We start from the raw sequence: 26,143 nt of genomic DNA, 5'->3' as shown, positions 1-26,143 counted from the left end.
TCGCAGATGCGGCCTTCTTAGCGCTGCACGGAACTGGTGAGACGGATCACCGCTCCAGGCCATCGTGGATGCCGCGGTCTCCGTCCGAAAGTGGCGGCGTGCGCACGTAGCCCGTCCCCTGAGGGGGCCTTTGCGCCCGTATCGGTGCGCAGACGATATCCACTATCCCGGCGATATATATATATATATATATATATATATATATATATATATATATATATATATATATATATATATATATATATATATATATATACGCACAAGCACGCACGCACACACACGCACACACACACAGCCGGCCAGCCTGTGCCTCATTTCTACCCCAGTGCTGCAGTCAATAAATAGATGGATGGATGAATGGACTGGACTCATGATGCGTGTGTGTATACTATAGCGCAGCTCACGCGCGTTGAACGTGAAACGAGATGGGTCAATGTTTCACTTAGCTTTGGATTCCGCAGGTGTACTGTTTGTTGCGTACAGTCGTCCATACAACTGTCTATAGAGCGCTCGAACGGAGAAAGAGAGTGCATTTTCGCCAATTTACTGCCGACCTTACACACACACATATATATATATATATATATATATATATATATATATATATATATATATATATATATATATATATATATATATATATATATATATATATATCCCACCGGCGGCAGGTGGTTGTTTTTTCTTCTGCTTTTCTAATCAGTTATCTTTAAACGATAACATATTCAGTAATATTCTAAATTCATCAACACCACAAAATAAATAACTTAAAAAAAATCCCCTGTGCCCCTTGGTTTCTGTGGCTGTTGGCTTCTGTCATATTTATAACGAGCCGCTCATCCCCTTCCCTTGTTTGCTTAATTGCTTAGCGAGGGCCTCGATTCTGGCAGCCTTGACGCCTTAGGAAGCATAAGAGGGTTCTCACGCAGCTTCCACCCTCTCCGTTCGATGACGTTCTACGTCACACCTGCGGTAACTCAGGACGTTCTACGTCCGCCGCTTATGAACGTGGGTGGCGCTGATGAACACTCTCAAGGTTAGGTTACTTGTAAACATAAATACCCCCGAAAGCAGAAGAATTGACAGCCGTCGCCGTAGCTCAGAGGTAGAGCACCGGACGCGTAATTCGGAGGTCGTGGGTTCGGATCCCACCGGCGGCAGGTGGTTGTTTTTTCTTCTGCTTTTCTAATCAGTTATCTTTAAACGATAACATATTCAGTAATATTCTAAATTCATGAACACCACAAAATAAATAACTTAAAAAAAAAATCCCCTGTGCCCCTTGGTTTCTGTGGCTGTTGGCTTCTGTCATATATATATATATATATATATATATATATATATATATATATATATATATATATATATATATATATATATATATATATATATATATATATATATATATATATATATATACACCGCCAGTTAACGGAACCGGTCGTAAATGCAGAACAGAACGAGTAGCTCAAGCGTTTTAGACAGATGTGTGGACGGCTGTACTATTCGACAGGCGTATGCCGTAAAGTGTGTATGTGTACGGTGCCTGTTTCCTCTGCAACGAAGAATGCCACAGACAAATGGTTTTCTCGCTACAGTTGTCGAAGTGTTCGTGTGCGTATTGCAGGCATTTGTTACCGACTGCTGTCGAAATTAAAGCGGCCCAAGGAAGCGCGGAGTTAATTGCGCGACGCTTTCCTTCGGCGTACCCTCGAGTAATGAATGGGCCAAATGCACTTCACAAGTTTCTGCCAATTTGCGCAAGCGAATCGCTTCGGTAGCGTAACACCCTAGGTACTCGCTTAATACGAAGCTCTGCGCCACTGCGGCGAATATCAGCCCGTAAGACAGCTTTGGAGGGTAAGTGAACGTCATAATCATAATCGTCAGCTCCCACTAAGTGTCGAGGAAAAATTACACTGGCGAGCTCCTGCTCGAGCGGTAAGAAATTGTCGGACCTCGACGCGTGCATGAACAACAGTCCGAAATTTTTGAGACATAGGCAATGCTCACGTAATTTCCATTCACAGAACCCCGGAAAATGAACGCACTTCGCGATAGAAGTCGCCTTGAGAACCACATTATGTTGTGGAAATTCCGTTCAACCCTGTGCCTCATCGTTTCCCGTTTCCAGCAAGAAAGAAAAAAGCCTGTACGATTACGCTTCTCATTATTGCGTTCATCCAGCGCAGTTGTTACATGTTTTCGCGATTTGTAGTTTTGTGATTTCTAATCTGCTCCTCGTCTTCTTTTCCGAGGCAAGCTCATGGTGAAGTCACAGCGCGGGGGTCGCGTGAATGGTTGGGACGGCTTCGTTTGCGCTGACGTCACGGCGCTGGTGACGCTATTAGGGCTGGTCACGTTTCTTTTTTACAGCGCAGCTGTTAACAGATCATTTCCGCCGTATCAGCCTATACAGTGGTACCACGGTTGGTCACGTGATCAGCCCTGGCACAACACTGACGGACACGGCAGAAATGATCTATTAGCTGTTGTGCTTTAAAAAGAAAACCGAGAGAGAAAGAGAGTGCGAACATGCCCGAATAATGATAACTTCGTTCGCATCCCTACCTCCTGTGCCAAAGCAGAAATTCTGTACAGAAAAAAAAAGGACGGGGGTGGGAGGGGGGTAAAGAGTGATGGCCATTCCGTGCAAATGTGCGAACAAATGGTCGTCATAGGAACATGTGAATATGAAAGAGAAATATGAAAGGAAACATCTCTATTACCGAGAAGTTAACGATTACTACTGTACTATTGCTGATTCCTACTGTTTTTTAACGATTACTGTTCTGTGCATCCTTTAACGATTTCCCAAGTTCAGTGTATATGCAAAAATTAACTTTGTACTCGATCACGAAGCCAAAGGAGGCTCTCATGTTGCTCGAATATACCTGTAAGCATTATTTGATGAGTTAATTAAGCGCGGTGCCGTCGAAAAAGTCGAGCGGCAGTCATATATATACCAGCACCCCAAAACAATCCGGCGCCACAATAACGCGGACATGTAAACAGAAGATTAGTGGGAGACGTCGAACCGCGTTCGCCGAAATGGCGCGAAATGTCGTCAACGAAGCAAACGCGTGGCAGTTAGCGCGAAGTAATCCGACGTTGCTGCGCAATTGTGTCGGGCAGTCGTAGAAGAGCGGCCGACCGTATACGCAGAAAGGAGACAAGGCGACGACGTCGGCGACAAAGCGCTTAAGCCCGCGTAAGCGCTCCCTTAAGGGGCCCCGCGCAATGCTGGAAGAACGTCGAGAAAGGAAGCAGGCACGAAGAGGGAGGAAGCCTTTTGCGCCTTGCGTTGCGATTCCCGGGGGGTCTCGGTATAGGCGCTTTACAATATGAGCACAAGCGAGTAGAGAAAAAGAATGGATTTGAAAATGTTTACCTCGTCTCGAAAAGAAAGGCGAGCGTCAACGAAGATATTTGGTGGAGGAAAGCAAGGCGGCAGGGATACGTCGACGGACGAATAGAAGGCGCTTCAAGCAGAAAAGTTTCGCGCCGCCTTTGTCTCTAGTTTATGCGATCGTTCATTGATGGAATGCAGCGCGCCGCGACAGCAAGCGTTGAGCCTCGTGCAAGCTGCGCGTATAGATCAAACACTCGCTCCGTTGTCCCGCCGTTTCGACGCGTCCGTTTTGTATTACGGTATAAGCGCCAGGCATCGCTTCTCAAATAGTCTTCAATGACACACTTTTACGGCTAGGAGGGTAGGACGATCGTGTCCTGAGGAGCTACTCGAAATAACAGCAGGTTGTTGCCACATGTTGTCAGCCCTATGAACGTAGCCAAGTAGACGATATGCTTAATTAGAAAACGGTCTGTGTAGACAAGGTCAGCGTTTTTCGAACAGCGGTTAAAAGAGGAGTATGCGCCTCTTTTAGTGACGTAAACAACGTAACCCTTTTTCTCCAGCGTGTACCTGGCGCACAAAAAAGTGCCTGCATACTAATGGGCTTGAAATTACACGGCGTGTGGTCACGATATAACTGTAGACCCGGAGAAGCCGCGCAATCTGCGACTGGGTCTTGTGCGTACAGCAGTAGCACACTGTACAGTCTTTGTCAAAAGTATACAGCCCAAGGAAAGGAGTCTCCTTCTGAGCCCTGCAGCGCGGTTCTTCTTGTACACTCAGAGACCCTAATCTATGGAAGGCGGCAGGAACTTAAGTCCTAAACTCTCCCAAGCTTAGGAGTGTAAAATGTGCTTAACAGCGCCACACATGACTTCGAAGCAAGCCCCTTGAGCTGTATATTTTTTACAAAAACTGCACAAACTGAGCAGTCTACGACACAGTGAACACTGACTTTTCTCATGTACTGCAGGAGACGTAGACCTTCCCAGCCTACCGAAGAAGCCGGTGTACGGTTCGCTTAGTTTGTGCGTCTCCGTGGCTGGTAGCTCTCTCTGAAGGAGTTATTTCGCAACTCTGCCAAGAGGATATGAATAACTCCTTTCACAGCTCAGACAAGAGCATCTCAAGGAGTCGTTTACGGCTGCTAACAAAGAGCCTCAGAACGCGTCATTTCAGGGCTCAGAAACGATCGAACCTCTCTCTAAAGGGAGTCGTTTCATGTCTCTGACATCATACAGCAAAGAATCAATGGACAATAAACGCGCATTGCTTTTCTTTCCTTCACGAAGACGCAGCGCGGAGCCATATATTAGAAAAAAAAAAAAAAAAGCAGCCGAGCGTAAAGTGTGCTTGGTGAAGCGGGCATCAGTTTCAAGCAGCGCTCATCGTTCATCTTTTGTTTATTAATCTACCTCTACTTGCTTAATTTTTTCATCGATCGCCACCCAGCAGGGTAGGTCGTGGCTAGCATGGTAGCTCAGCCCTGTTTGGTGCTATTTAGCTCAATTTCTCTATAGAGAGATATAATATCTCTATCAGCGTCAATGAGGAAGCTGTCTATAACACCAGGGCAAGAAACTTTCCCGCTGAACGTGAAATCAAATTCAAGTCGATAAAAAAATGGCCTCAGTTTAGTTCTTTACGAGCCAGATTTCATATCGCACGGTCAGCGAGAGTGATGCTAAATGTGGTAAGAAGAAAAAGTGAAAAATGAATAACACCAGTCTGCATTCCTGTCACCGCGAATTTCCTGCACGTTTTCATACAGCGTCAGCGAGAACAGCTTCGGGGTACTAAACTCCCAAACGGATGGCACGCGAGTTCTTCCTAAAGACTACCATTAGCACACCCCAATTTCCAGTCCACCGCGATGTGTTCCTGGCGTGCCGCTCAGAGCAACTGCAGGCGAGCAGATCACTTCGCAAATAGGAAAGAGTGTCAGCCGACACGCCATGGGCCACTCGCACGGACACATGCGACATTTTTTTTTCTTTATCTATCAAAAATAGCGCAAGCCCAGAAAGAAAGCACGCCACACGAGTCGCTTGGTAATCACGTAATGGCAGCGGGGGCGTTGACCAAGCCGTGATTCTGAGAAGACCGTTCTCAGAACTGCGGCTTGTATACAGTCATCTCGTTATATGCGATCACCACAAGCTATACGCGCTGCGGCGAATGTTGTGTTTATAGAAATAGTGCCACAATAAAAATGATTTGATTTGATTTATTGGGGTTTAACGTCCCAAAGCGACTCAGGCTATGAGGGACGCCGTAGTGGAGGGCTCCGGAAATTTCGACCACCTGGGGTTCTTCAACGTGCACTGACATCGCACAGTACACGGGCCTCTAGAATTTCTCCTCCAAAGAAATTCAGCCGCCGTGGCCGTGATCGAACCCCAGTCTTTCGGGCCAGCTGCCGAGCGCCGTAACCACTGAGCCACCGCGGCGAGTTACAATAAAAATGAGAGAAACTAAGATGACAACTATACACCACTCCTGTTTAAGTAACAACGCAACCGGTTATATTATGCGGCGCTGTTCTGACTGAAGTGACTGCATCATCATCCTTCCGCCAGTAGCTGCAATTATTCCTACGAATAGAGTGGGTTACGAGACGACAGAATAGGAAACAACAAACAGCACGGTAAGAATGCATTCTTAGAGAACCCGAATGAATGAATGAATGAATGAATGAATGAATGAATGAATGAATGAATGAATGAATGAATGAATGAATGAATGAATGAATGAATGAATGAATGTCGTGCAGGTCTATACAATAAATGTATAATAAAACGGCGTACACCACTAGTACACGAGCAGTGAAAGCCCCATTTCAGGTACGGCATTATAAATGGTTTTTAAATAGCGAAGACGCTTGAAAAACGGGCGTCGGCGTCACGACAACACAAACGTGGGAGCGGAGGTAGCTGTTGCGAAGACCACAGACAGGTATCGTTAACGAATAAAAATTGGCTGTCACAGGGTCTTGTTCCGATGCCTTAAACGAACGACAACAGCGAAGACAAGATGCCATAAGAAAGTGAGAGAAAGAGCGACAGACAGAGGGGGAAAAGTAAACGACGGCCACAAAGATCGAAGGCATGCAATGAATGCGCGTTATACGCATGCACTGCACGTGAATAATTCCCGCTGCTGCCTGAGAGGCTGGAAGCCAGCAGGGGAAGGTAAACGAAGACCAGACGAGCGAGGACGACAAATAATGGCTTGTCGGACAAGGCCAGGATGTCGGGCACGCAAAGACCCCGATGTTCGCACGAGCGAACTTGCATCGTGTATGCTTTACGGACTCGTTTCGTCGCTCCCAAATTAGACGGCGGACACGCTGAGCTGTTGTTTTCTCTCGTCATCGCAACCACGACAGGTAAACAAAGAAAGAAAAGGCGAGGGAGGGGGGGGGGAGCGACGACAGGCCCGCAGAAAGGCAGAACTATTGCGCATTCCCGACAAAAGCAGCAGCGGAAGTAGACTGAGGCCGAGAACAAAAGAACGGAGCAAGGACAAAGGCGAAGACGAACACGACGACAAGGAGTGCGCGGTTGTCGTTGCGAGGGCCAACAGAGGAAGCCCGCAGCGCCGTGCGGGCGCACCCATTAATCTGACGCCCAGATCGATCTGGGCGAGAAATCGCTCCCGATGCGCATCTGTTCCCACCCCGCTCCTCCTCTCAAGCAATCTATTCATACCGGCGGCGGTCGCCCCAATGTTCTTCCCTTCCTATCCATCGGGGCTATTTCCTCGCGTTTCTCTACAAGGCCACCGAGTGGAGTGCAGTGGAGCAGCCCCCCCCCCCCCCCCCCCCCTTACTTGCTCTCTTTGTTTTCCTTCTTGGCGAAATGGCGACGCATCGGCGTGCCTTTCTTTATTTATTTACTCGAGCATACAAGGACAGATTGGTACGTTAAAAAAGTGGTGCCGGTAAGTTCTCTTCGCAGACAGAAGAAAATCACGCAAGAAACGAACATATAAATATACACAAAACAAAGCACGGCTGCGGAACGTCTCAGGCAATAGGAATCTCAACAAAACGCGTCGCTAATGCTAACACTGAACTGCTGATATTAAAAAAAAGGAGAAGAAAACGTCAGTCAGTTCGAAGAAGGAACAAACATAAGCATACGCATATCAACGGGACGAACGCAAATGAAAAGGCTTTCGCGCAGTATCGCCGAGCCTTCCGGCGCTAAAAGCTTCGAGCGAGGAATTGCGTGATTCCAAAAAAAAAAAAAAAACTGCTGACGCAAGAGGCACTACACGAGGCCTGACAGCCACAAGTGACCGCATACTGGCGAAAAAAACAAAAAAACAACAACAAAACAACAGACTGTACACGTAGAATAAAAAAAAAGAACCATGTCGCGACGGCCTTAAAGAGATCCCCACAAGAAAAGGGGATTTGCAGCACGCTACAGGGCCAGGCCTTTAACGCCATAGGGCTCTTTATCTATAAGATATCAGCTTTGTGCAGTATACGCTTGGGGATGTTGGACCGCAATGGAGATCTGACAATGCACGCAGATCCGCTGAGCTGCACAAAGCGCAAGCACGCGCAGACACACACGCACGCTTGCGCACAAAGAAATAAGAAAACTCTGATATGCATCGAGCTGGCGTTTTTTGAGGAACGTCCGAGGATTCCATCGCCTTGAAGCGGTTGTGCAAACCGCTGCGCAGGAAGTAAAAAAGGCCACCTCGACATATATGCGCCTTTTTTACTCGTCTCCGCCCCGAGACGTCGGCACAGTATAGCTGCAATTTTCATTATTGTTATTACTATATGCGCTATTGTGCGTGTTATTAATAAGCAAGTCGTTGCTATGCGCGTTTCGAAACCGGTCTCAGCAGACAGAGCAACGACGGCGGCTCACGCCAACGTTTTCTAGACGTCGCTCTTACGTAACGTTTGATTGGAGAGAACGTGGGCGCAGCCGTGCATGAAAACTTCAACAGCGGCGCAGGACGCGCCGGACTGAAGTCAATACACCTAACAAACATACACGGCCGAGCCAAGCGCAATCAAGAAGACCTGCGCCGAAGAGAAAACCGTCTCGCCTATCGAGGATGCCAAATATGAAGCGCCATACGTCTTGTTGCGAAGCAACTGCCACTGCTCCTCTCAGGCAACCCCCAGCGATCAGCACCGCGTGCAAATATCCATAGATGGAGCGCAGAAAAATGAAAAAGAAATCGAGAAGGCGGCACTGCCGGCGGTGTGTATTTATAATCAAGACCAGCGCACACGCGTTTCTATGACACGGTTTCCCACGAGGCACGCATCTACTCTCCATCGCTGGGCTCTGTGCCATCGCGCAATCGCGAAGCAGTTCGAGCATCGTTCTACCCCCCCCCCCCCCCCCTCCCCTTTCTCCTCTATTACACCGCTCCATCATCAGTGCGCGCATCTCCACTTGGCCGACTGGCTACACGTTTCTGCAGCGCACACTTGAGAAGAAGAAGAAAGCGCGCACGCGTATACGCGTATACGCGCGACACGGTGCTGCGTGAAGTTTGCGGAGAAGAAACCGGAGCGCAGCCGGACGCGTCAGCGGTCGGGCGTTTCGAAACGCGCGCTCCTCCTTTGGACGGGGCCACATGGTAATAACACGCCATCGCCAGGCCGCGCAACCAGAGCGCGTGCTCGCCTACCTGTACACAACCGGTTGAAACGGGGATACCGCATTTTATTTTCGTTCCCTTTCACGAAGTGCGTCGGGCAGAGATGCGACACGTCGAATCACTCGACGCTACACAGTCCCCGAAGGTCGTGCGTTCGATTAAGCAAAATGTGAGAGCGCCTATACAGCCGACCCAACTGTGTTATTTAGTTGCGTGGCGATGTTGAAAGGGGCGTGTTTGTATACAGGCTGTCGCTGAAAGGCGGCCGACTGCTTTGTTCCAAAACCGAGTCAGGGTCGTGCGGAGACTGCGCAAGCACAATTCGGCGCCGATGCTCCGCGTCGGTTTTACGCGGCGACCGTGTAAAAAAAACAGCGGTGCCCCACGGCATTTGATCGGGCGAAGGGCCGCGTATTTCGTCTTCCGTTCGGCTGTACGATCTGGCGCGCTTTTCCTTTACGGAGATAAGCCGCATAATTTTAGTAGGCTGAAATAACTCTCGCACCGAGGAAACGCTCTGTTCGAAAGTTATTTCCACTAGCGATGCCCCCTGTATTAGTCTGGAACGTAAAAAATGGCAGTGGCTTAGCTTGGCTATGCCAGGATATACGTAGTTAAAACAGGCATGCGACACAGCTGAAGAAGCGAGTGGAGGCGAGCGCAACGACGAGGCAAGCGGTGTGACGTCATACCAAACGGCGGCGGCTCCGCGGCGAGGCGCGCGGTGTGACGTCATGCCAGATGGCGCGGCGACCACGCGGCGTCCGCCAGCTGCGGCGGTTGCTGGGCAGCGGCTCAAGGTCGGTGTTTGTGCCTCCTCGGAGCCCCGCCCCAGCGAAATCGCAAGTTCGTGGCCAGTGTAGCTTTCGCTACAAAATTTACCAACCATTAACCGCACAATACCTGGCTCGACTGGCTTGGCGCTGGAGGGGAAGAAGAACAGCGGCTTCTGGTCGCCCAGGCGGTTGACATGCTCGGCCTATAAATTATGGTCGAATAAAAGTCTTTTACTACTACTACTACAATACCGGTAGAACGCTGTGAGGACAACCGGGTGTACCGATTCGGCCAGTAGCTATATAAGACCGTCAGGAGATGCTTAATATTCTTAAACTTGAGGGACCGTGGAACGAGCAGGGACAGTATGAAGCGACCGGAGGAATGCAGCACGGTCCCTCTGCAGCAGCTGCTGCGAAAAGCGCCGCCCAGGGAGATGGCCACTGATGGCGCCACGCGCTTATGGAGCGGCGGACAGGAGAGGAGAGCTATTAGAAAAGCGAGCATGTGTGGAAAACTAAAAAAACAGCGCTCCTGAACTAGGCAGAACTGAAGTCGCTCTCATACTGTCTGCGTCAACGCATCGTAAAATAAAAATACGACGAGCTATCGTGGAGCATCCGTTTAACAGTAACCGTCGTGTGAATTTTTTCACTGTCACTTCTTGAGCTATCAGCTTTGCGCCCACCCCACTTCACACCAAACAAAGCGCAGTTCTGCGTATTAATGTACGCAAGAAGTTTGTGCGCTGATTAGTAGACTCGAAATAAGGATGCGCGTGAATGAACGAGAAGGAGGAATGACATATGTAGCTACAATACTGAATTTACAAACTGGAAAACGAACTATGTTTATCTGAACTATGGCTGAAATATGCCTGAAGAAGGATGGACAGTTGGGAAAGTTGGTAACGGTTCAAACTGGAAGGTACAGCGCAAAAAGAGACGCAAGACGTACAGAAGAGGACACAGACAAGCGCTGACTAACAACTCAGTCAGCGGTTGTCTGCGTCCTCTTCTCTACGTCTTGCGCCTCTTTTTGTGCTGTACCTTCGAGTATGATGTAGTATACCTCCTTGTCTTTAAGTCCCTGTAGGCAGGCATGGACGCAACTCAAGTTTTGACGCAAAGCTCTTGCGCAAGACAGGAAGGCGGTCCCCGCCAATACTGCATCGTGGACACTGCATGACAACACATAAACGAAGCCCGAGCTCCATTTTAAAGCAATTCGTGTTCCATCTCGTGCCGATATCTCTTCGCCCTCCAGCCTGAACTTTCTTTCCCTGGTAGGCAAGAGGCAGTAGAGGGCGCGCGGGACCATAGATGATCTTCCTGCAGAATAATCGGCGAAGTGCATGGTTTCGATTTACCAAACGAACAGACGATAGACAGAACAACCACTCGGCCATAAACAGCGTACCCCTAACTATGAGCGCACATACAACGTGACGGTTTGTGCCGCTCACAACAGCGCATTAGAGACGTAAAGTGGCAAGCAGCGCGCAGGCGCACTCACATCCCAAAGTAGGATGTTGATCCTGTAACAGTTCCCAGACTTCCCTTTTCTCCTCGCTGCTTCTTCACCGCCTCCCGCCCGCCTCCATAATCCTCTTTCTTCTTCCTACCGGGCGAAAAGCCATCGAAGCCCATTACCAAGCTTAGTGAGAAACGGGGTCCACTCTTTGCGTAGAGAGGATTAACCCTCGACAGTCCTCGGTCCTAATGTGCGGTTCTCGTTCTGCGAACACAGTACAATGCGTGCGGCTCGTATCACTGTGTGCAGCTCATTCCGTCCTTTCCTCTGTGTCTGTTCCGAAACACACTCGGAATTTCCGAGCATTATAATAAGCTTCTTAGTTAAAATAGAAGGAACGCACGCATGGTTATCGCCGAATACGCCATCCCGTTTCCATCTCGAGCGGGCTCAAGGCATGCATCGACAAAAGCTCTGATTGCGACCGCTGCTGCCTTACGAAATTCGTTGCTCTCCAACGTCACATGCTAGAAAGTGTAGGATGCTTAGGCAGTTAAGAACTGATAACTAATCGAGGGAGAACAGCTCTTGATGCGCTGGTGTATTTGGAGTACACGTTCTAGCTTATGTGCGCGCCAGACCAAAACACATAACTAGAGGAGAAGTCAAATCTCAGTCAACCCCCCCCCCCCCCCCCCCCTCTCCCCATCTCCCCGCAATTCATATTTCGTGTTGAAGTCACTGCTAAATTTCTACAATATTAATGCTACAGCGGCTCGCACAGAACGAGTCCTTAAGGCAGTAACAGCGGTTGACGTTTTTCGTCGTTTAGTACGCTCAGAAACTCTTCATACGTTTAGCTTATCGTTACCTCGTACTAACCTGACTTATCTTATAAGAGTCAGATTACTATGAGGTAAAGATAAGCTAAACGTATTAAGAGTTTCTGAGCTTACTAAACGACGAAAAACGTCAACCGCTGTTACTGTATATTGCGCACCATGTTTTAAGTTATGATTAAGAAAAAAGTTGAATTGAAGTACCCACTAGCCGCGGTAACCGTATTTTTTTTATCATTCAGTTCATCCGCACCAGAAGCTTTAACTACACACTATACATGCAGTGCAAAGCAACTACTGCATGGCATTACCACTCATTAAATCAACGAGCTCCGCGGTTCCAATATTACACAAAACGAAAGTTAGTTTATTCACTGTCGCCCCATAAGATTTACGGATTTAGTTACGAAGCACTCGCTATAAATTTACAACTTGCCGTTCTCAAAAGACGCTCTCAGTATGCGGCATGATGGGGCATTATACAAGCCAGTTTATATCCACAAAACAAAAGAGAAAAAGAAATAAAGGTTCTAATCATATATCAAAGCTCTCGTTAAAACGGCGAGACAATCTCCTTCAACGCTGTAATGCGTGTGTGTTGCCAGCGCAACGAGTGCCTAAGCCGTTTTTATCGGGCATGCACTGACTTTGCAGTAGCTCGGTGTCAGGCAGAAAGAAAAAGGTTGCGCTCATGCTGCGTCCCCCTAAAACTATGCTGCGTTTGGGGAGCCAGAACCGCCTCAAGGTAGTCAAGGGAACTGAGTCTACAGTGCCGTTTACTACTAAGAGCAACTGCGTCGTCGAGTAATCGTGTTCGTCAACGATGCATAGTCGAGTCACCGGTCAACCATAGCCAGTTCACGTAAGCAACCATGAGACCTTGTACCTCATCTGAACGATTGCAACCAGCTCTGGCGGCTAGCTTATCACTAGGTTGCACGGTTTACGCTAACGAGGAAAGAAAGGCGAACTTTTTAAGCGCTCACTCGAAGGTCTCAGCTAACTGGAGCGTTAAACAGGCATGCTCGCAGATGTGGACCTTTGGGGCGTGCTTTCTTTTTTTTTTTTTTAACCAGCGGAGAAGCGGCAGTGTACATTATGCGAATGGTTTACAATCAGTGTATCACGCAGCGGTGCCGGTAGCGAATACTGACAATAATGATCAACGAGCGGAACGGAAACTCTGTCGACAAGCTGGCGGCGACTAAACGAACGTCCCCCTGAACCTTGTCACGAAAACAGTGTTTAACGACCACGCAGGGTTGTATTAAACTAATGTTGTTAACCCCGTTTCCGGCTAGTTATGGGCATTAACGAGAGCTTTCACCGAGCGTGAAGCCGTTAACTCACCAGGCCGAGCGAAACCTGACAAAAACAGTGCCACGTTTAAACAACGCCACGTGCAGAAGCATGTTACAGTTATAGCTACTTTGCTTTCAAGGAAACAAACACGGGCGCATGGCTGCAGTAAAGGGAGCGCTTAGAAATGATGTTCTTTCTCCGCTGCCAGCTCCCTGTCCGTGGGACGCGTAAAACAATAGAAGCACCAAAATATGAAAACCTCGGCTGTGCAGCCATCTCTTGATGCTACATAGCTGCTCCCGCATTCACTCCGTTCGTTACAAAAAAAAAAAAATTGTAAGCAAAGAACACGACGAAGCGGAACAGCCGAAACACTCAAACTGATTGAAGACCCTGCATGAAATGTACACAAACCTAAGAAACATTCTTTTCGACAAAAAGCGTCAGTTCATGTTCAGCACTGCTGCCATACGTAACTGGTGGGCACGTCGTCGGGATCATTAATTACTTAAATATTCCTGTGGGCAAATACAGACTTTGTAGAAAAAGCACAAGGACCAAGGGATTTGCTTCTGGGTCATGCTGTGTGGCTCGTTATGCATCACCAGCGTTCCAAATATCTTGATGGTGAGATTTTCCTAACCCCTTCGAAAATGACGACTTGCACGGTGCTGCAGGAAACATACTACACAACTGATAGCAAACCCTTTGGACTCTACATTTTCGGCAAAGAGCGTACAACACTTGCAACTCCATTCGTTTTTTTCCCCAGGGCAGAGATTGGGCGTTGTCGTATTATGCGCGCTTGTGATGCCTTGAAACGACAGGCCGCCGCGGTGGCTCAGTGGTTTTGGCGCTCGGCTGCTGACCCGAAGTACGCGGGTTCGACTACGGCCGCGGCGGTCGAATTTCGGAGGCGGAATTCTAGAGGCCCGTGTACTGTGCAATATCAGTGCACGTTAAAGAACCCCGGCGTTCAAAATTTAGGAGCCCTCCACTACAGCGTCCTTCATTACCTGAGTCGTGTTTGGGACGTTAAACCCCTATAAACCCCAAATCAAGCCTTGAAACGACAACAGCGCAACAGTATACGCCGGTGCTTGCCACTGCGTCACGGCGTGGCTCGCAGCGTCCGCGGAAAGAAGCGCAGGAAGCCACAACATTACAATAGAGGCCAGATATAGAGCAGCACGTGACAGAAAGCAAAAACAAGAAGAAGAAAACAACGAACGCACTATAGTTGCTCCGAGCTTCCTTTTCGTTGCGTAATTCGCGTCAGGCTAGAACGCAACCACGCGAAAAACAGGAAAAAGAAACGGACAAGAGCAAGACAGAACGCCACGGAACAGGGCCAAGACTTATGCCAAAACTGGCCTCCATCCGAAACATGATAACAGGACTTTTAAATGCAGGGTGCTGCCTTGCTACGGTTGCGAGCGCAGATGTTATAGTTTAGAAAAAAATTAAAAATAAAGCAAATGAAAATAGAACAATCATTGTCTTTTCATGCAGACCATGCTAGAAGTGCTCTGAACTCGGCAAGGATTTTCTTCAGATACCACGATCTCAGAAAGACATGAGAAAGATTTGCGAATTTTCCACGCACAAATTGAATTAATGCAGTGCGTATAGCTGCAGGCACGAAGTGGAGCACGGAGGGGGGGGGGGGGGGGGGGGGGGGGGGGGGCAGATGCTGAAAAATGCAAGATAAAGCACATCTTCGACGACAAGCCAGATGAACCGACAGCACGTATTTTGCATTTCTTCTTCGAAGCCAGCAGCCCGGCACGGCGCAGCGTTGAATAGATAAGAAAGAAAGACCACAGGGGATTCGATGAAAGATAACTCTCGAAGGCAGCTTCCCGCGAGCCCAGAAAGATCTGGAATAAGCTACACCAGCTACCACTCCACCCCGCTGCCGAGGAGATAATATACGCGCGGAGTTTCGCTCGCTAAGCTCGTAAGAAATTTATCGCACAGGGACGCGGGGTCTCCTCGGGTATGCAAATCCTCCTTACCGGAGCGACAGAAACTCAGCGATTTTTCGACGCGACGGGGAAAAAAAGCGCTTTCCAAGCAAGACAGGATGTGCGGTGGGTAAAATATATTTCGGGGATGGACGGTTCGAACGAGCAGGGAGGGATGACGTGCAGAATGCATTATACTTTGCCTCCAAAACTAAGGCGACGCGAAGTCGCGGACCGCATAAAACGGTGCTCCGGTTCGCGCGTTACCATCAGAAAGAAAAATGACACGCAGGTTAACAAGCTGAGAGGGATAAATCTAGTTAGGAACCCGTCCTGCACACCAATACGGGCTGTTCACAAACTAAGAAAAATATGAAATAAAAGGTAGATAACAAGACAAAAGTGATGGTGTGAGAAGAGTGCGACAAAGCGCGAACTATCAGAGTCTATGCAGATGTGGCCGCAGTGGAGAGAAGCAGCGGGTAATGGGGGCTTGTTTAAGAAGAAAAATGACAGCGGTACCGTGAAACAAACAAACAAACAAACGCAAACGTGATATACTGCACAACCCCTGCTACAAGTTCATCTTAATACCCGGGCTGTAAGTTTGATACCAGCCTAGCCGTTTGTACGCTGCGCTGACTATCTTTATTCTTTTTACTCTCTCCAGAACAGCAACGAAATATTGCGTAAAGAAACAGTTCGATTTTTGCGTTGCATCTACAGATGAGAGCCGTTAACTGAATTAACGACAAGCTGCCTTGAGAGGGAAACGCACGGATTTCATTATACGCGACTCTTTTTTGCCTTTCCATCCACGACTTTCGCGAAACGCATGATCACACGGTTTACGCGAAGTTGTTGTGTTGTGTTGGGTTTATTGGCGCATAAGCAGCTAAGGCTATCATGCGCCAAGTTTACGCGAAGTATATAGCTGTTCTTCACGCGATCAACTGCAAACGCGTTTGTGTTCTTTCAGGACGCGCTTTGCAGCCATATCAACGATTTCACTGTTGCACAAGGAACCGGAGAGTCATTTTAGAAGAAAGAGCAATTTGCCATAGTTGTGCGCTAGTATAAAAGAAAGTTGGGCGAAAAACAACGCGAACAGAGAAAAAGTGAAAAAAAAAAAAAAACATGAGAAAACCGCACTAGTTTCACGAAAGGCTTCTGTGTCGCTCACACATCGCTCCGCTACAGGCTTAAACCCGGTCGGCCCTTCTGAAGAGAGACTGGTCGAGCGGTGAAACAATGGAACGCACCGATCAATGCATACAAAATCCCCAGCGGTTCTCTCCGAGAGCGAGTTCACGTATTGAATGACAAAGTAAACTGCGGCGGCAGTCAGTCGGCAGTCAGTTCACATGTTTCTCGCGAACGCATATGAGTTGGTATACGACGTGGTAGCCCGTCTGCGCGTCAAATCCACCCGCTCAAATCGATGGCACTACACTGCACTGCGGTAGCTCGCGGTTACGCGCCACGGAGCTCGGGAAGTGAAAAATAAAAACAAAGAAAGACACTCGAGCGCAGAGAAAAAGGAAGGGGGGGGGGGGGGGGCGAGTTTGCAGCATTCCATTCCGAGGCGGGTCAGGGGGTTTCAATTTCGCAGAAGAGCCGCCAGACTCTGGGAGCGAAACGCCGGAAGGATTGAAACAAATACACACACACGAAAAGAGAGCGCGAAAAAAAGCAGCAAAAAAAAAAGACGGCTACGAGCAGACGGGATGCGGCCAAGCGCGACGAAAAGCAATAAAAAAATGCAAAAAAAGAACGAAGCTCTTCATCTTGCTCACGGAAGAGGAGCGAGGTAAATAAAAATATAAAAAAAAGCTGACGAAAAAAAGAAAGAAGGCGACTTTCGCGAGGGTGACTCTTCACATGTGGACGATTTCGGAGGAAGGTGCAATTCAAAGGCCACACCCACTGAGAAGAAGTCTTTGGGATGCAGGCGAGCCGTAAGACGCGAAGCATCCGTATCTACGTAGTATATATATAGGCAGTCGCCATACGGGGTTTGGGAATCAAGACAGCTACACATCATATTGGTCCTCCAGTGTTATTTGTAATGGGTCAGTCTTACTGCAGCGCTGATCCGCGCGACAGTCGATCAATGCAGGGGAGGAAGGCAGAGAGAGAGAGATGTGATAACAATTATACGAGTGTCGTTTCGATCGGTGGTTTTACTACTACGCTAAAGAGGCGACAACGCAATAAGTCGGTGCCTACATGGCGCACATGGGGTGAAATCGCTTGATTCGAACTTGCGGTTTATTCGAATGCATGCTTTGACGCTGTCAACATAAAACGCATTAAATAGGCGCCCCTTAGTTTCAGCTATGCATTTGCCTACCCCCAATCAATCAATATTCAGTCTCTTTCGAGGTCAGTCTATCAACAGTCGACTGTACTTGCGTGAAGGTACAAAGAGGAGAGTAATGCGGTTCTTAAGGCTCGAAGTCTCGATTTCTATGAATTGTGGGACTGGTACGTACCAGCTATTAGTAACCGAGTTGAAAAAACTGGTGGTGTCACAGCAAACCAAGACACTGTTGGTAACGTAACTATCAACGTCTACACGGGTATCGGGCGTTCGAAAACCCTCCTGAGGAAGCGAACATGCTCCATGGCCTCCGTCTAAAGTTGTCAACACCCACTATAAGCTCACACAGCGCCGCGCGCCTTTGCAGGGGTGCAGTATATACACGCCGTTGTTTACGTCTGCTATCAAGGGAAAAACAATCTGTCTTTATTTCCGCACAAACAAGGCCGAAGCGGAGAAGACCAATGAGCAAACATGTCGCGCTGGCGCCACGGCCGAGCCCGCCATGAATAATGAATGCCTTTGAGCAAAGTACGTGTGTAATGGTGCCACAGGATGAAAAATTTCGCCGGATATCACTAGCGCCAGCATTCAGTGAAAGGTACAAGAGAGCCATTCAGTATTAACATGCTGCGCGATCCAGAGAGCCACTTTCACTTCCGACTTGTGTAATGCGAGACAGCGGCCAGGGAAACACCATTGCTCTTCTAACACCAAGAAGACGTGTAGACCGAAGCGCACACTGCAAAAAAAAAAAGGACCGCCACTTGTGTTTAAATTCTTACACGCTTGCAACATTTCCTACCGAGTGTAAAAATCCGAAAACCCGTTTGAGATCACTGCGGCGACCCGCACTGGATCAATGCGAAAGCAATACGTCCACATACTATATCGACGTCCGTGGCTGTTCTGACGTCCATGTACTATATCGACGGCCATGGCTATTTTGACGTCTTAGTGTATTTTTTCGCGTTTAATAATTAGCTATTTAAACCTGATCAAGCAATTTTTCTTCACGGCAACATTTTATTACACACACTATATCACAATCACACTTTCACGCATTTATCTTCAGATAACGACGTAATCGCGCGGACAAATTTGCGGACACAACAGCGCCATATAATGCTCTCGAATTAAAAACAGGCGATACATGGCTTCGTAAAGCGACTTGTGCCACTTGTTCTCTTGCACACGCGGTAACTTAACCACGAGCAGTCTGGACGTTTGCTTATAGATAAAATATCTATATAGATAGTTTATTGAACAGAAACTCAGCGATGGGATCCCTGCGTCTACAGAAGCGAATCGACCTTTCAGGCAATAAATTCTTCAATACATGCGATACAAAGTGGCACCATGGGCAATTGATAAGAGCTAAGAAGTACTGAGTGTGTAGTGGGAATGAAAAAAAAAAAAACGAAATCCAAGAGTAAAGAACTGTTCCTGCCAATGAACATTCGGGCGTGTTGGTTCTTCATCTTGAGGCGAGCAAGCCAAACACACCGGTAAGCAGTGAAGTCGTCTCCATGGCTGTAAAGTGTGTTTGCCGTTGCACGCATTACGACGGAGTTGTGCAGCGAAGCAAGCTACAAAGGCGAACATACGCGTTGCGGGAATTCGTCAACCAATCACACGCTACGCAACAGGACTTCCTAGCAACCACGCTTCAGTTGTTGCAGCGTATACCATACACCTTACGAGAGCAAAGCGGCGACCCCTACTGACTCTTCTTTAGCTTTATAAGCAAACGGTCATGTCACACTGTGGGAAACCACACTTCACGGAACTTTACTGTAAACGTCCAAGGCACTTGGGTTCTCAGCGTTCCCTGGATTTTCAAGAACTTGGCTCCATCTCTAGACGGGACCAGATATTCTTAGACCTACCTATAGTAAATGCTAGGGTCTGCAACACTGACCGTATGGAGCATAGAGCATTTACAGAAAGCTGCATTGCAGTAGGCGACGAAGGGACTCTCACAGCGGAAGCCCGTTATTACGTGTCTCTACGCCGCGCGGTATGTAGGCCAGGGCGAACTGCACAGGAGAGAGGCCCAGCCCAAAAAAGTGAGGCGTGCGCGCGCTCGCCGTCCCCTCCCGGGTCGCAATTTGAGTCGACGGCTGTGACGGGCTACCGACAGCTTGACGTTGACGCCGCTGGGGTGGTCTGAAGCAAGCGATGGAAGACGACGCACTTGGACGTAAACAAAACAGAATTTCAAAAATAATCCGTTCGTCTCGACGACGAACTGCAAATTGTGGGTCTGACGCCCTGAAGAGCCGAGAGAATGGAGAGTTTGAAGGCCCACAAGCAGCCTCCGCGCTGGGTGGTCCCGGACAGCGGGCAGGGACAATGGACAGGCCGACGTCCCTGCGTACCCTGTGTCCCTCGGGCGTACACAGAAGCGCAGCCAGGTATATCTATCTACTGCATCGCGTATATAGGCTACCTGGAGTATACGGAGAGTACACGCAAGCACGGGGTGATGTCGCGAATGCATGTACCTGTCCCCGCGAGAGATTTACAAACCTTTCTTTTGTAAAGGGACTCGATGTGCACGCAACCCTTCCCAACCTTTCCAGCGACAGCGCCATCATAAAGTTTTTTTTGTTTCTTCTTTTCGAATTTCCACGGTGTCGCGATAGCTGCGCCTCTGCCGTCACAACAACGCTCCAAGCCGTCCCAATTCCGTGATCACGTGGTATCGTTCTGACCAATTAGAACAGAGCACGCGTTGCGTTTCCTTAATATTCTTGACCAATGGGGATGCGCTTGCAGTGGTCATGCCATGCAGGAAGTGGGTGTTTTGCGGGCTTGATAGCGGGCCATATCGATGTCGGGAGTGCTTTGTAACTATCGCTGTAGCTCCTTCATCCCACATTTGGTCAACAACCCCGGGATGATGCGTACTTTCGCGTCTAAAGGAAAAATGCAGTGAACGCTATAGTAAGTCAGATTTTCGTCGCAAGACTTTGAATCAGCGCCACACAGATGACCTGGACGGCGATAAAGACCACCTATGTCCTCTCAAGCGCATACTGCGGGTAAGACCGAGGATAGCGAATACATTGCATGAATGGGCCTGTAGGTAAGACGAGGATAGGTCGTCCATGTCATCCAGGCGTATTCGTGCTTAGAGTGCAGCAAGATGTAGGAGAGGAAAATTAGTAGATGAAGTAAAGGCAGCCTTGATATAATCCAGAGTCTTCTATGGGCAAACGGTTGTACAGCGTTTCCGCAACGGTACCAGACAGTGCTTCGTGGGCATATTAGCACTTATTTTTTTCTTTTTTGTAAGCATCATTTCCTAGTAGCTCTTCCCGCTCCGCGTGATCTGCAGCACAGCGCGCTGCCGACTCAGTTCGATTTCCTCCGTCGTTTCCTTCTTTTCCGGATTAAACTTTCGCGCGGGAACCACAAGGTCAAGACTCTTACACATCTTCTTCGCCCAGTTACGTCACCTCCGCCTGGGTTTTCCTTGATTCTTCGGCGGGCGGAGCACGCCGAAATGCACAGCAAGTTCTTCTCGGCCCGGGAGGCTGGGATGACCCGACGCCCTTGGCCGTCACGCCCGGGCGAGTGCACGGACGACCCCGCGACCGATCCCCGCCGAGCTTCGCCCGCCGCCGCCTATAGTCGCCAGGCGGCGCGCCGTATCGCAAGGAGGGCCACAGTGGACAGCCACTTCAACTTGCCCACTTAAATGTCACGATACCCACGGGTACCAAATAAGCCAAGAGTCGTTGGAACCAAGGAAAGAATAGAGAATTTTACCTTTTCTTAAGGTAGTGTTCATTAGAGGAAATTTGATATCGTAATAATTAAACAGGAGATAACTACCGGTCACCAAAATCGTTACCACTTCAACAAGGATACCTGATCAGACCAAATTTCTTCACACACTCTTAACTACCTAAATTGCGACTATTAGGCGCGGGCGTACACACAACTCCACCCATTCAAAGCGCTCCACAGCGCCACCGATGCCCGGCATCGCACCTGCGGCCTTCAGGCACTGCTTCAGTCCCCCCCCCCCTCATTTCTTTTTTTTTTCCATGTCACCGCCGCCGCCCCCATCAGGCACAAATCCTGACGGTTAAAAACCATAAAAGGCCGGGGCGTTGCCAGAAACCAGTTTCAGGAGACGGCGACAATGCCCGCCTGTTGCCCGAGACCGCGACGCCAGGACGAAAAGACAACAGCCGCTGTCGGGGCAAGGACTGCCGCACTATATCCGCAGGGAGTAACGTCGCCGGCGCCCCGGCGTGCTTGGGTATGGACACGGCGGGAGGGCCGACGTCACACGCAGCGAGGAACCCTGCAGGCCCGGACTTCGGGGTCTCTGAATAAATGCTCTACTCTCTTTCTCTCTATCTAGCTCTCTCCCTCAAAGAAACCTCGCACCGATGTACAGCGTAGTTTGCTTTCATCCAGCGATGATGACGACGGGGGTGAAGGTGCAATGCGCAGTGCGAAAGCGACGCGAGCGCGGCTAATGGAAAAGTCACGGACCGTCACGTTCTGCCAGGCGGAGGCTACGCGCGTCTTTTGTTGTCAACTGCTTTTCTTTATCTGTTTTTTTTTTGTTTCCGAGACAACGCCCGGTCGGTCCTTCCAGGCAGGTCCGTGACACGGGACGGCCGAGAGAGCGCGCCGCAGTGCTCGCCAGAAAACAAAACGCGCAGAGGTCATAAAACGCACGAAAACTCGGAGGCGAGACCGTGTGTGTATGTACGCGTGCAATGCGTGCATAGTGGCACTACGGTCGGGGAACGTGAGTTTGAAAGCCAAGGTCGCACGAGAAGCTTTCTCCGGAGTTTGCGCAGTTAGTTGTCGTAGCATGTCGTAACAAAAAAAAACAAAAAAAAACGACCCGCTAACCTGACGCCTAAAAGGCAATTCTAAACAGGTGGGCTGGAGGCGTGAAATATACAGCCTGACGCGATCTGAAGGTGATCACTTGAGGTTTAACCTACTCAGATTAAACTGATTAAGAAGGCCTAAAGAAATACGGGAACCTAACTAGACGCCTGGTTCCTGTATCCTGTAACATATGTGAAAAGTGAGTCGGAGCTCAACCAGGAGTTTAATCGGTCCTGTTCGACCTAAACAACACCGATAACTTTAAAATTACATAAACCGGTATGCACACCCAAACCAGGACAAATATCATGCGTCTCGCTTCAGTTCAGTTCAGGTCATCACACGCTTAGGAGGAGTTAAGTGAAATGGACAGAACGCGGGCCTGTAAAGTGCTTACGCGTCAGTATAGCGCCTAGAGTGCCTAGAACTGCCTGCAACGGCTGCTCGCAGTAATGATGACTCAATGACAGTGTTAAAAAATCCCCAGCCACATCTGTACAGGCACCAATCCCAAGCACGCCGGTATACAAGACGGTCTCGGAATACGGCTACAAAGAAGGCGTCGCTCACCTAATGTCACGTGGTCCAGCGCTCCCCAGAAGTCCGTCTCGCTACGACGCCCTGCCGACGCACCGGCGACGAGCCGAGAGACAGGTCACGGGACCAACTAAAGCGCGCCCTTCTCCCAAACGTGCGTCATCTATGCGCTCGCGATCACCTGATCTACCGCTGGAACGAGAGCAGTATGCGCACAGACAATGGATCGAGGGACACCCGATCCGATCGGGGCGTCGCGTCGCGGCCAGTCTCGTCGGGCGGTCGCCATGCTGCGACGCTTGTTTGTCCGTTTCACGCTCCGCTTTAAAGCAGCGAGAACAAAGGAGCGCCAAGCACCCGAGTTTCCCCGCGGTACTCGTTAGGCGGCAAAGGGAACACAAAGAGCGCAGAGAGAGCAAACGAAGCCAACCAGCCAGGCGCAGGCGCCGTTATTTTTTATGTATTTATTTTTTTCTGGATCCCGTAGAGCAGCGCTTCGTTTGCATACAAGCAGCCGTGTTGAACGAGGGAAGCGAAAGCAGCACGCATCAACAAGGTGCGAGGGACTATACACAGGGGCTGGGATTTTTCGCTTCGCGGTAGAGGGTAAGTATAAGCACGTGACAAAAAAAAAATATAGCACCAGCCGCGCTGCGTTAGCTTGCAAAGAACGAGGAAAGAGCTGGAACATGTTTTGGCGATATAAAAAAGTACAGAGACCAGCCGAGACGGAAGGAACGCGAAAGGCAGGAACACGCGAAGATCAGAGAAACGCCGGCCGGTTTTTCACGAGACAACGAAGTTTTCCGAGCGCAGGCCAATTAAGTGCGCTCGCAGGCGCTGCTTCTGGGTGCCGGCCAGCTGGCGTTACAACCGAGTTAAATGTTCTGAGTACGCCATGAGCAGGACGCAGAGAGAAATTGAAAAAAAAAAAGAAAAAGAAGTCAACATAGCGCGACGCACAAACGCGGAAAGCACTGAAGTAGAAGTCACAAATAATTAGCGGTCAGTCAGTAGTAGCAGAATGGAGAGGCGCTCCCAATAGTATGCAAGAGAGGGAGGGAATTTCGAGCCGATGTTACAAAGCGAACGCAGCCGGAACAAGATAAAAAAAAAAGTTGGGGGCACTTAGGCTCCGCCTTTAACGGTGCGACGCGACAGCGGTTCCTCTTGCCTACGCAGACACGATCTACGATCTCGCCAATGCTATTCGCCGTCTGTTTACAGGAGGTATTCCGGGGCCTGAAATCGAAACAGTTGGGGATAAGAGTTAATGGAGAATACCCGAGTAATCTGCGATTCGCTGATGACATTGCCTCGCTAAGTCACTCAGGAGATGAGCTTCAAAGCATGACAAATGAGTTACACAGGCAGAGCAGAACGGTATGTCTTAAAATTAATTAACTAACTAACATTAAAGTTTCAGCGAAGCCTGCCCATGCCGCTATAGAGTTTGCAAACTGAGGCAATGTTTTAAAGGAAAAAAGAAAAAGACGGGGGTACAGCACCGGACACACTTTGGTTGGGCGCAGTACATAGTTAACGAATCCTGCCAGCTTTCCACAAGGCAGCACTGCCAGTTGTCTGATACAAGGTTACCGTCTCAATTAAAGCCCCCTGATTCACCCGCCTACTTTAATGACACTAACTAACCTTCGCTTAATAAGCCATTAAAACTGTTTATTACCTGCCAGGAGAGGAACGAACGAGGGTCAGTGAGTTGGGCACTACAAATCTACTTCACCCTTCTCCTTCGCAGAACGTATACTTGGTATACACCAGGCGGCGTTTACTAACTGCCCCCGCGGGTCAACGTTAGCTTCGCGCGTCCGCGCCCCGCAATTATTCCGGCTCGCACCTCTACAATCTGTTCTGAGCAAGCTAAGCTTGCAGCTTGGCGGACGTATCCTGCCACCGTTAGGAACATTCCCCCGGATGCAGGTCTTAACTAGATGGGAGGCGACCGCGTGAAGGCCGAATACACTTCATAAAGCCCGCCCACCATCTGAAGTGCGCGCACCAGCGAGCGTTTACGGGAGCTAAATTAGTACAGTAACCTTCGCGTTAATCGCCGAGTGCCCGCGAGCTTGTTCCGTCATGAGTCGCAACGAGTGCTGAATTAAAACGCGCGCGCACACGCACGAAATCAGAGGGCTATAACGAAAATCGACGCGTGCCGTACGGTTAGCGACGGCGAGGACACGTCTAGGCAGGGCTATTATGCTCACAGAGTGACTATTAAAACACTGATAAGAGATCATAAGGTTGAGAATATTAATAGCTGTTTAATCCTACCGGACGTCCTACTATGATAACGTAAACGCACACAAGCTGGCCTTACAGGCTGGTAATATAAACATTTGCCGGTGCACTTGGAGATAATGGGAATGCACTGATAAGTAGTGAGCGAGTGAGTGCATAGGTAATTGAGACTGAATTAGTAACCGAAAGAATCCGATTGAGAACGCTTTATGAACCTCCAAATCGCCTTACAACCATACTACACCTTCACCATCGAGTCGTAACGACATAAGGCGCTACGCGGCAGTAAGAAGAAATTGTGTCTTTAGACAGACTGCACGGTGGCCTCGCGTGTGTGTTTTTAAACTACTGAGTGGTTCTTATAAAAGTTCCCAGTAGAAAGTTTTGAGCGCCACACCGCTTGCATTTGCCGCTGAAGTACAGTTAGGCCCTTCTTACGGCGTACAGAGTCAAGTGCAGAACTAGACAGCCCGTACACAAAGTTCCTTGCTTACGCAACCCGAGGCACACTTCGCAAATAAGAGATCGTTACGAGCCGCACTGACTCAGGCTTTCCACGGGCGCAGTGAATGGATTAAGGACGCACGCACAGTCAAGAACTGAGCGCGTCGGTAAACACGCCTCGACCTAGCTGGTTTGAAGAACGAGCCAATGTGTACACAGGCCCAGACAGCGTCGTGACTTGACGCGCTCCGCCCTCTGGTTAACACGACTTCGTTAAACCACCATTAATGCGAGAGGCTGCGAACACCGGTATACAAAGAAGCAATCATTTCAGCTTCGTTGAACATTTACAGAGTGT

At 49.1% G+C, this 26,143-nt stretch overlaps 1 protein-coding gene across 8 annotated transcripts in view; it reads right to left on the bottom strand.

Moving 5' to 3' along the window:
* The window catches only part of LOC149358740 (uncharacterized), a 441,725-nt gene that overhangs the window by 115,586 nt on the left and 299,996 nt on the right, over positions 1-26,143 (bottom strand). The window contains exon 1 of one of the 8 annotated variants that reach the window (XM_089570920.1): positions 23,113-23,392. The exons of the other annotated variants lie outside the window; for them this stretch is intronic. The gene's annotated coding sequence lies outside the window, so the exon portion shown is untranslated. Of the gene's footprint in view, positions 1-23,112; positions 23,393-26,143 lie in introns of those variants that run through there. 8 annotated transcript variants of the gene reach the window in all.

The sequence above is a fragment of the Amblyomma mixtum genome, chromosome 2, assembly GCF_055824585.1.
Source record: "Amblyomma mixtum isolate Tamu chromosome 2, ASM5582458v1, whole genome shotgun sequence".
Taxonomy (NCBI): domain Eukaryota; kingdom Metazoa; phylum Arthropoda; class Arachnida; order Ixodida; family Ixodidae; genus Amblyomma; species Amblyomma mixtum.
Note: the sequence above shows the minus strand (reverse complement) of the source record. Positions and strands in the feature narration are given on the sequence as shown.